Source organism: Dipodomys spectabilis, unplaced genomic scaffold (genome assembly GCF_019054845.1).
Source record: "Dipodomys spectabilis isolate Male_0828 unplaced genomic scaffold, ASM1905484v1 ptg000107l, whole genome shotgun sequence".
Lineage (NCBI taxonomy): Eukaryota > Metazoa > Chordata > Mammalia > Rodentia > Heteromyidae > Dipodomys > Dipodomys spectabilis.
The window spans coordinates 5,245,830-5,257,765 of NW_024870784.1; the positions used below are offsets into that span (position 1 = coordinate 5,245,830).

Here is an 11,936-nt window from a genome sequence, read left to right on the forward strand (position 1 = left end):
GCAAAAAGAACTAGATGTATAGTTCAAGTAGTAGAGTACTTGTCAAGTACAAGATCCTGACTTCAATCCCCAGTATTCTCACAAACACACACACACACACACACACATACACACACACGGAAGAAGAGGAGACTGATGATTTTTTAAAACTCAGGAGCTGAAATCCAGGTAGATGGTGAAGCCTTGAGATGGAGGAGCCTAAGAATTGCTGCTGCTCAGCCCAGAAGGAGGGGCATGTGTCAGGACCTCATATACTGGGCTTTCTTCTGCTGCTGCTGGGCTGTATGCTAGTCTCCACATACACAATCTAGCTAAACTACATCTCCCAGCCTCCCTTGCAGCTATACAAAGTCATGTGAGTAAATTAGGCAAATGGGAATAGTCATCACTGGCCCAGGTCATTTCAGCCATTGCCTTAAGAGCAATGCCTCTGCCTCTTTTCCTTTCTCTGGGAGGAAGATGAATGTGGTAGTGAGACAATAAGAACTAGACTGGAGGAGCACAGGTTCTAATGCCACTGGCCCACCAAACCCAAAGTGGCCTTGGGCCATCTTCCCCAAGGGTTAGAAGAGAACAGTAACCTTCTACCTCATGTACCCTATTCTTACCGCCTCTTTTTCCTGACGTTATTTTCTAGTGCTACTTGCTTTGGGTGTACATTAAGGGAATGCCACGCTTCCTCTGCTGCAGGCTCTGTATCTTGCTGGACCTTAAGGAGTAGCTGGAGGTGTCCTCGGCACATGACAGCAAGAGACAAAGGCCACACTGGTGTGTAGCCTGCATCTGGGGAGGCATGGCTGTGCCACATCTGCTCTGGCAGGGCAAGCCGGGGGACACACCCACTGACTGGAGGCCTTGAGTCACCAGGATGGTGGAAGCAAGTCACATCAGAGTAACCCGCAGGTTTATTGGAGATGCAGATAAGACAGGCAGCAGATGTTGTTTGCCCTCAGCAGGATATTTAGCACAAGGTCTTTTATCTTCATGGGAAGTCTCTCAGAAAGAGCTAATCGTTCCCAGAGGGATATCACCACAGAGGGAGAGTCCGAGTCTCACACTGTGGGCTTACCTTAGTCACTGTTTGTTCAAAGCTTATTGGGGTTAAAGGTGGGACCAGGTGGTTAGTGATGGAGGTTGCTTTGGATAAGAAACTTGTCATAAAGAACCAAGGAGATGGGAATGGAACCCTGAATCTGATCACTTCCATTCATCTATCTCTTCGTCAATTCTTTCCTCCCTTTATCCATCCATCTATTTTCCACCCTTTCATTCATCCATGCATTTATTCACCCATTCAATCTAACATTTATCTATCCTTTATTTACTTATCCATTCATCCATCCATTCAATCACCTACCCACTCATCCTTCACCTATCCATCTGTCTGTTCATTCATTCAAATATCCACACATCCATTTATTCACCCCTTCACTTATACATTAACCCACTCAGCCATCCATCCATTCATCCATCTACTCATTCATCCATTCACTGTACAGACAGGCACTCGTGGACCCCTGGACTCGCTGGATGCTGATGCTGGGACACATGGCCAGATCCTGCTCTCGTCAAGCTTGTGTTCGTATGGGGAGACAGATAATAAAACAGAGATCTCACAGGGTTCCCTTTGTGAACAATCTTGGCGACAGGACTATCAGCATAGGATAGTGATAGGAAGAAAAGATGGTCCATAGAGCCAAGTGTAGTGGTGCATGCTTGTGATCCCAGATACTCAGGAAATGGAGATGGAAGACAGTTCAAGGACAACCCTGGCAAAAATTTAGCTAGAGTTCACTTTAAGAAAACAAGCATGGGGCTGTGAAGGTGGCTCAGTGGTAGAGCTCTTGCCTTGCATACATGAGGCCCTGGGTTCGATTCCTCAGCACCACATAAGCAAAAAGAGAAAAGCCGGAAGTGGCGCTGTGGCTCAAGTGGTAGAGCACTAGCCTTGAGCTGAAGAGCTGAGGGACAGAGCCCAGGCCCAGAGTTCAGACCCCACGACTGGACCCCCCCCCCAAAAAAAAAAAAAACAAGTATGGCACAGTAGTCTATGCTATCTATCCTGGCTATTTAGGAGGCAGAAGGCGGCAGATTACGGTTTCAAACTGGTCCAGGATAAAGCATTAGACCCTGAAAATGAGGCCTCGGGCTCAATCTCCACTATTACAAAACAACAACAACAACAACAACACACAACAACAAAAGGCTGCCTATGACATTAAACTCTGATTGTGGAAAGGAACCAGCCTAGTAGAAGTGGATAAAAGAGGAATTCCAAAGCACAGCATATGCACAAGCCTTGGGGCAATCAGTAGTGTGTGGCTCTTTAGGAACAGGAAGAGGCTGTCCTGGAAAATTGTGGTAGGGGGCAGGAAATGGCCCTGAAAGGACATTGTGGAGGAAGATCCTATGCTCTGTGGAGTGTGATGACTGCTGAGGATTCTGAGGGGAGGATCACAGGATCCACATCTTCAAACATTAGATTGGCTGCGGCGTGAAGGGTGAATTATGGAGGGTGAGTGGAGGAATGGGCCTCTGCTTAGGAGAAATGTCCCTGGATTTGGACCCTTCCATTTGATCGTTTACCCTTCATTCATTCATCTACCCATCCATTCATCCATCTACTCATCATCCATCCATCCATTCATTCACCCATTCTTCTGTTCATCCATTCATCCATCCATTCATCCACCCATCCATTCATCCATCTACTCATCATTCATCCATCCATTCATCCATTCTTCTGTTCATCCATTCATCCATCCATTCATCCATCTACTCATCATCCATCCATCCACTCATCCATCCATTCATCCATCTACTCATCATCCATCCATCCATTCATCTGTCCATCCATCCATCCATCCACCCATCCATCCATCCATCCATTCATCTGTTCATCATTCCGATTTAGGTGTCTACTGTGTGGTCCAGGCCAGCGATAGTAAGGACTAGAGGACAGGGGCAAAAAGAGAGAGAAGTTCAACTTGAACCAAATGATGGAATGAAGCCCTAAGAACTCTCACTGGTGCAGGGAATGAGAAAAGGAGGACTCAAAAGAATGACCCCCAGAGTTGTGACTGGAGCAACTGGAGGAGTTACGGCCAGTTCCTAGGAGCCCTTTTCTCCATCTCTGCCATGAACTCTGATCCAGGCCACCCAAATGTGTGGTCACCTCCTTTCCTTTCCCCATTCCTGTCCCACACTCCAAGACTGATGGTCATGTGACCCACTCCCAGACTGAAGGATGTGCTGTGTGGAAACCCCAGTGTAACTGAAGCAGGCAGAGGAGGGACTGGTCACTCTGCGGGCCTGTCCTTGGATGGCAGGACTTGGGCACTTCTCAGCCCGGGAGGGGTACAAAGACACAGGCAGGGAACATCTGGGCTGGAGGAGCAAGATGAAGACTGAAGCCCTAGCCAGAAGAGCAGGGGGAGGGAGGTTTCTGGTGTCTAACAAAGCAGAGTCCAGAGAACTCTGAGGACCCAGGGGTGACCCAGGGTTGGCTAGGAGGCAGATCAATCTCTAACATACCACAAGCTGGTGGAAGGTGTACTTTTGGCCCCTATCTCTAAGTGGACAGGAAGATCTCACTGAGATTTGAAAAAGTCAACTCTGAGGAGCTGGGAAGGTGGCTCAGTGGTAAAGTGCTTGCCTTGCATGCATGAAGCCCTGGGTTCCATTCCTCAGCACCACGTAAGCAGAAAAAGCCGGAAATGGCACTGTGGCTCAAGAGGTAGAGTGTTAGCCTTTAGCTGAAGAGCTGAGGGACAGTGCCCAGGCCCAGAGTTCAGGCCCCACAACCACTACCACCAACAACAAAAAATCAGTTCTGAGACCTTAGAGCCATGGAGTTAATGCGATCTTCCGGTTCCTTCTGCTTTCCTCGCTGAAGACACCTCACACTTTTATTAAGTAATTTTGCTGAATTCTTCAACTTTTGAAATCTTTTTATTTTTCTGCATAAATTAGACACAATGGCCCAGGGATCACATTTAACATTTCAACCTGTAGCTGTTGCTGAAGGATGAGCATCTCATGCAACTTCTTGTAGACAATGACAGATCCAAGGCCATGTCTGCACCAAGTTTTACTCTTTTTACCCATCTTTTTTTCCAGTTGAGTCTAGTGTTTCTTGATCAGACCCTTGGCTTTCTAAGTCGGCTTTGAATCGTCTGTCTCCCTCTCCTCTGCCAGCTTTCCTGCATTATCTTAGACTCACTCCTCTAAGGCGATTATACTAGTTTTCTGTGTCTGCTGTAACAAACTGCCACAAACCCAGTGCTTTAAAAACAAGAGAGCTTCATCATGCCACTGGTCCACAAGCCAGAATTCTGAACCAAGGTGTTGGCAAGGCTCTGTTCCTTCCAAAGAAACACCTCCCCGCCCCCTCCCATCCCCTGGAGGGGTGGGGGAGTAGGAGACTTTACTATCCTCTGTCAATTCAGATAGCCCCAGGACTCCTTGGCTTGTGGGGACATCACTTTAATCTCTGCCACCATCTTTATAAGGCCTTCTCATCCTCCCGGTGTCTTGCATCCTCCAGGTCTCTTCTCAGGACAGTTAGCAGTAGATTTAGGGTCCACTATGATCACACACGGTGATCTCATCATGAGATCCTTACCTAATTTTGCAAAGACCTTTATATTTTCAAATAAGATCATGTCTGTCAGCTTCAGGTGCTAGCTAGGGCATAGCCATATCTTCTTGGGAACTCGACCCAGGAACACACAGTCACCCCCTATGGAGAGTTGTCTCTTGCAAGCTGGGCGGGGTGTGAGGTTCCTTGCTAGCCAATGGCTGAGCAATTGAGCTTCTGTGGGGTTTCAGAGCTGGTGCTGACAGCCACAGAGCATTGTCAAGCACCTAACTCGGGAGCCTGAAGTCTCTGTTCAGTGTCTGCTGTCACATGAGTGGGAATAGCAGAGCGCTCAGTCACCCGCCTCAAGTCTCTTGTTATAGCCACAGATCAAGACAGTTAGTATGAAATATACCTGTATCTTTTTAATTCATGAAACGGTAACAGATGTGTTTGCGAGAACTAGCCAACATTTTCTACTTTCACTTGGAAGATGTTAAAAAAAAAAATCTATCTCTAGAAGTAGTATCATTTATCGGAGAGACAGTTACTGGGTGTTGTGTTACCAATTGTTCTGAGGGGTTGCAAAAATGTAGTCATCAAACAGACACGATCCTGGCCCTGAGGCGGAAATACTACATGCAAAGTTAACAATTCACAGCATTAAAATACAGGCCTGGAGCCTAGCTCCGTGGTAGAGCGCACACCAGGCAGGCACAAAGCCCTGGGTCTAATCCCTTGTACTGCAATCAAATTGAAACACAAAAACCCACAACAGAGAGGGCATCGAGTCATGCCATGGGGGACAGGCTGTGTCCGAGGGGTTGTTGACATTCTCTGGCCAGCCGGGGAAGGCGTGGCTGATGGTGACCACATAGGAGCTGAGGTGGAAATGAGGCAAGTGTCACTGGGGGAAGGGAAGGGCTTCAGGAAGCCGTGTTCCTGGTGCCTAGGGCTGTGTGCAGGAGGCCAGGTGTCCAGGGGGAGGGAGACCTCCGGGGAGAGATCACAGAGATGGAGAAGCTGCCTCCGACTTCATGGCTCTTGTCAGCACTCAAGGGGTTTTCTCTGAGTCACATGAGGGCCACTGGAAGGAAGGTTTTAGCTGAAGAAGGGCCAGGTGACTGATCTCATAGGAGGCCTGGGCGTAGAAGCTTCTAGAAGTTAGCAGATGTATTCAAATTCACAAGTCATGCAGAAAACTCCCTTTTGCTTGCTTTTCTTTTCTCCCCTAAAGTACAGCAGGTGTTTGTGGGGTTTTTTTGACAGAAAGAAAATATATAGTCCACTCATTTTTTCTGCACAGACATCCAAGGGTGGGAGAAAATGAAGGAAGGTGCGCTGGCTAAGTTTAGCCAAACGCTGTTCTTGTTACCATGAAGCGCATATGCTTAAGCTCAGAGTGAGAAACAGCTTCCTTGCCTCTCTCTCCCCACGCAGAGCCTGTTTTGGGGTGGGCAAATGTCTGGAGATGCTTCTTTTTCTCCCCACCCTAGGCGGCTAGGGATGGACATGCAGGGCCTAGAAAACGCTCCTGAGGGGCTGAATCATGCAGCCCTGGGCCTTGATCTCCTGGCTGCTTCACCTCCACCCAGGCAGGGCCAGGAAATGCACCAGCCTTGCTCTCCTGCTCTGGTTGGAAGATGCCATCCCATTCATCACCAACGTGGGCCAGCAGCTCCACACACACCTGCACACAGACACTGGAGTCTCGGGTAAAACAAAATGGACGTCAGCCATTAAAAAAAAAAAAAAAAACAATGAAATGTTAACAACAACAACATCGATGAACTCCAAAAACAGGATCAGTGAAAGAAGCCAAACTCGCTGGGCACAGAGGCTCAGAAACAGGCTCACTCTGTACTTCTAGCCACTCAGGAGGCTGAGATCTGAGGATCTGAGTTCAAAGCCAGCCCAAGTAGAAATGGCTAAGACTCTATCTCCAATTAACCAGCAAAAAGCTAAAAGTGGAGTTCTGGTTCAAGTAGTAGGGAACTACCTTTGAGCAAAGGAAGCTCAAGGACAGCGCCCAGGCCCTGAGTTCAAGCCCTGGTACTGGCACACAGAGAGACAGAGACAGAGAGAAAGGCCAGACACAGGAGACCACACATTGTATGGCTCCACTCACCTGAAAAGTCCAAAATAATCAACTCTACAGAGACAGGAAGTGCAACTATAGGAGGGAGGGGCTGAAAAGGTACCTCAACCCCTAGGTGATTTGGTAGGGGCTTAGGGAAGCAATGAGGTCATAGGTCAAAGGCTGGTGGAGGGGGTTTGAGCCCTCATCAAGGAGGTCTGAGGGAGACTTCCTCTCCTTCCATGCAAGGACCAGGAAGGAAGCCTCTTCTGTGAGTCCGGAAGCAGCCTTCACCAGACACTGAACCTCTTCTGTCCTTGATCTTGGACTTCCAGGACTGTGAGAAGTGACTTCCCACTGTTTAGTAGAAACGAGCCACTCTGCTAGTCAGCCTTCCTTGACTGAGCCAATCAACGTGGGCAGAGAGGTTTGCTCTGCCCTGCTGCTGTTGTGAAGGTCTCATTGTGTGGTCACTTGGCCCACTGCTTTGGGGTCTATGACGTGTGGGGCGGGGCGAGGCTGCTCACCTCATGGCCAGGACTTGAGGAGAACGAAGGAGCCCAGGTCCCCACAGACCCCTCCAAGGGCCAAACTCCCATCACCTAAAGCCTCCACGGGACCCCACAGCGCCACCCGGACAGAAGCCCCATCCAGAACCACCACAGCACATACTGAGTCTAGAACTCTGTTGGAGCAGCCTGAATGGATTAAGCTTAGGGAGAAAGAGAGAGAAAGACAGAGACAGAGATAGAGAGACAGAGACAGTGACAGAAACAGAGAGACAGAGACAGAGACAGAAACAGAGAGACAGAGACACAGAGACACAGAGAGACAGAGAGAGTTGCTAGTCTGCGGAGCAGAGGGTGACACCTCCCTCTGGCTGGTGGTGACAAGGTGCCTCTTGGCTCCTGAAACCTGGGGAAATGTCCCCTCAGGTCTGTTTTGAAGCCCAGTGAAAATGACAATTGGGCCTCTTGTTCTAAACTCATCATGAATTCCAAGATGGCAACAGAGAATTAAAGTGGATTTTGATGCTTTGCAAGAGAACCTTCCAGAAAATGAGGGCCGGTGGATATCTCCCTCCAGGTAGAGTGAAGGGTGGCCATCTTCCTACCGCTCAGCCTACACCAAAGGTTGTGTTTGAGGTGGTGAGGCTTGACGTTCAGAGCAAAGATAAAACGCCGGGGCGGTGAAGCACAGCACACCAAGAACCAGCTGCTAACAAGAGGACACACTCAGAGTCATGTGTGCGAGGGGCAGTGGAAGAAAGGTCCTGCAGCCATTAGAAAAGCTTTCCCTCCACCGAGTTAAGTCAACATTCATTTTTCTTTTTTTGTACTGTACCAGAGCTTGAACTCAGGGCTCTGTCCCTTCAGTTTTTGTGCTCCAGGATAGGCTCTGCTACTTGAGCCACAGCTCCTCCCTGTCCAGCTTTTTTTTTTTTTTTTTTTTTGCTTGTTAACTGTAGAGAAGAGTCTCGTGGTCTTTCCTGCCTGGGCTGGCTTCGAACGGTGATCCTCAGATCTCTGCCCCCTGAGTAGCGAGGCATCTGAGCATTCTTTAGTTCCAAACACATTTGCAATTCACACACACACACACACACACACACACACACACACACACACACACACACACACACACACACACACACACAAGTGCACAGCCCCCAAATCATGCATCTGCACAGGTCTGACTCAATGCAGACACATTTATTTAGGGATTATCCATTTTACGGGACGTCACAGGTCGCGCTCAGTCTCTGCTGTCCAGACATGCCTGAGGCACGTCACCATGCAGGTTAATACCACGGTGACTTCCCAAAGTGGGTGACGTACCTCAGGAATACTGCCTTATAAGGGTTGGGCAGCAGTGTGTTGTATCTGGCGTAGCGGGCCAGGAGCGGCCCAACCCCACCAGGAAACAGCCACATCACCCCCTGGGCGAGAAAGTAATCATCCTCAGGCCTCAGTTTCTACATCTAGAACAATTGCCAAGCCTCATTTGCCAACTCTGTACACACAGGTTCCTAGTTTTCCAATCACCAAGGTTTCATTCCCTGGATTTCTGATCACCAAAGGCAAGAGAATTAAGCCAGAGAAACGCACACTGCAACTGACAGCTTTGCCTTGACCTCCCTCACGGCTGGGAGCCCGCCTCTGACTGTGAGTGACTCAGGGAGGCAGAGCAGAGCCTTCCCAGAGCCCTGGACCGCTGCTACTTATAACACACTTAAGACTTCACTATGTGTCAGACGTGCTCCAACTGACTGAGGTGGAAAGGAGGCTGGAGTGGGTCAGTAACTTGCTCCAGGCCCACAGCTGGACAGCCAGTGGGCAGCTGAGTTGGGCTGACCCCAGGGCTTTGGACCCAGCAGGCTGCCTGCACAGTTTGGGAGAATAGGCTATCTAGTGATCTGTCTCCACGCTCCAGGCCACCCAAGGGGCTCAAGAGACTGCCACAAGCAAACAAAATGATCCAGGAGGAGGAAAAGGTTTCCAGCCCCAGGGTTTAGATGCCATTTGCTGCTGGAGGGTCTTAAAGCAAAGAGCAGGCCTGGGATACTCAGCTACTCGGAAGACTGCCATCTGAGGACTGAGGTTCAAAGCCGGCTCGGTCAGGAAAGTCCATGAAACCCTTACCTCCAATTAATCACCAAAAAGCCAGAGGTGGAGTGGCTTAGGTGAAAAGGCTTCAGGGATGTGCCCAGGCCCTGAACTGAAGTTCCAGCACCGACCCCCAAAATAAAAAGCAAAAACAACCCTGTTTGCTCCGAAATGGTCAAACCACCCACTTGGAAAGTTTCTGGCTGACCCTACCTGTGCCCGGTATTCCTGGCACTGGATGAGTTTGGTGGTAGGGGAAATGACGGATTAGGAAGCTGACTTTATCTTTTCCTTGTCCATCCGTCCCCACCCCCAACACGTACCTCTGTCATCAGGCACGGCCTCATTACCCATGAAGTAACTTATTTCTACTTGTAAGTACATTTCTGCTCCCATCCCCGCCTCTTCTCCCCAAAGTCCCACCATGGGAGATTCTTCCAACACTGTACACTTCATTTTCACCTCTCCAAGGGCAGGCGCCACCAAACCTTCCACTCATCTCTGTCCTCTGAGTATCTGACATGGTGTTTGCCAAACGAATAACTGACACACCTCAGACTGAGTGATGTGAGTTCACCCAGCATCTGGGAAGCGTGAAAATTGAGTGTGAATGCTGAAGTACATCTCAGGGTCAACACAGAGGGGATGTAGAGGAGATTTATTTGTGCTGTTTTGTAAAAGGATGACTTAGCAAGTTAATGATTTTGCTAAGAACTCTGCACTTTCTCCAAGGGTCCAGTACTTCTTACAAGGTCCTCTTCCTGGAGCACCCTCGCTGTGAAGAGTTCGAGCCTTCCTCACTCTGTGGCTCCTCTGATCCCTTCGCCCAGCATGTCTTCTGACTACCAATTTCCTCTTGCACCACTGACTTTTGCTCTGGGAGCAGAAGGATCGCACTTTTTATGAGGTTTAATTTACCATAAGGCCTTGTGCGCCCTGTGAATTGAGCCATAATAGTCAATGAATAATCACAAGCGTTAGCCAGGCTGGGTTTTAATTCTGCTGAGTAACTAGGAAACCAACTAATAACAGGAAGGACAAAAATGTAAGAAACCCTAATGTTGCCCCAGAACCAAGAACAGTCATGTCATGTTGTGCCAAGAAAACAATGGTCCAGCAGGGGTGAGTGGGCCACGGACAGGACCAGGCCAGGGCTGCTGGGTTGAGCCCAGGGCCTCCTCCTGGAGAATGGAATTGGGAGGACAAAGGGGGTGGGGGTGGGGAATGTGGGTTGAGAGTCCAGGCTTGTGGGTGCTCCTGGCCAACAGGAGAGGCCTTGGAGAGGCCTCTGGAAGCTAGTTCTGTCCCTGGAAGCTTCTAACTGCTTTCATGTTTCACAGTGTCATTCAGATGTCAGAGGAGGTGTTTTGTTTTGAAGAATCTGACAGTTTGTCCAAAGTTGTTCAAAAACTACTATCAGATAAGCCAGGCACGGGTGGCTCAAGCCTGCAATCCTAGCTATTCACGAGGTTGAAATCTAAGAATCTCAGTTCATAACCAGTCCAGGTAGAAAAGTCTGTGACACTCTTTATATCCAATTAATTGGCAAAAAGCTGGAAGAGTAGGTGTGGCTCAAGTGGTAGTAGAGCACTAACCTTGGGGGAAAAAGCCAAGTATGAGCTTGAGGTCAAGCTCAAGCCCTAATACCAGTACTAGCACACACACACACACACACACTCCAAGAACTTGGGAAAGAAACTATTCATATATAATTCTTACTTCTATATGCTCCAGCTTGCCGAAAAACTCTTCACACACCTGCAGTGTCTGCCTAACCAAAGTCTCATGATACCGATTCCATTAATTCTCTCTAAGGAGGCCTTTGGCCAGAGCAGAGGGAAGACCCCTGTCTTCCAGCTCATCAACTATGGCTCCCTTCTCTCTTTCTGCTTATCTATGCTAGAAACAGCTCAGCATGACACCAGCCGGTGCCACCCCTGTGAGGACGTTACATGGGGGGGCGGGGGGAATGCGCAGGGACCTGAGCCTCCAAGCGACTTAAGAGGCCAAATATGATGGGAGTCTACAGCCCTGCTTGGCGATGCCTGGTTCTCTCACAAGCTCCTCAGCCCAGGCCCAGGGTGTGGGAGTGGGGAAGGGGCTGTAGGAAGTGAACCTAACAGTCCAGACAGAGTCAATACTTTCTGCTATGATTTTTTAAAAAAGAAGTAAGCTACGCTCTGTGTCTCCATGGCAACGTACTCTGGATCTGTATTCCATTTACGGAGCGACTTCTTGACCCTTGTTCTCCGATCTGAGAAGCCGCACGCATCCATCCAGTCTCCAGGGACTGACTATCCACTCAACCTCACTGCCTCCCCGCCTCCACCGCGTGGATTTGGCCAGGTGGGCTGTGCCTCCACCCGGGGAACCGGGGTACCCCATGAGCATAGTGACAGGCCACAGGATCTCCATTAGCCACAGCCACCTCAACCCCCCCCCCCCCAATCCCACGTTACCATGGCAACCGCGAGCCCAGCGTCCCAGGGAAGCTGACCCTTCTTCCCTGTCCGGGACGACGGAGGGTCCTGGAGACGGCCCGGCCCGACCCGGCTCCCGGTGCCGGGTCCCTGGCCCCCGGCTCGCGCGCGCGCGCGGGGCCTCCGTGGCGCGCGCACAGGAATCTAAACTTTCCGAGCCGGGCCTGGCCGGGAGACGCACCGAACTAGAGAACAGC

At 49.7% G+C, this 11,936-nt stretch overlaps 1 long non-coding RNA gene across 1 annotated transcript; it reads right to left on the bottom strand.

The window, feature by feature from the left end:
• Positions 1-9,902: 9,902 nt before the first annotated feature.
• On the bottom strand, positions 9,903-11,790 carry LOC122114299. The gene is made up of 2 exons (XR_006148556.1): positions 11,719-11,790; positions 9,903-10,195 (listed from the first exon to the last, which is right to left on the bottom strand). It is a non-coding gene; the product is annotated as an uncharacterized LOC122114299 (long non-coding RNA).
• Between the last annotated feature and the right edge of the window lie 146 nt (positions 11,791-11,936).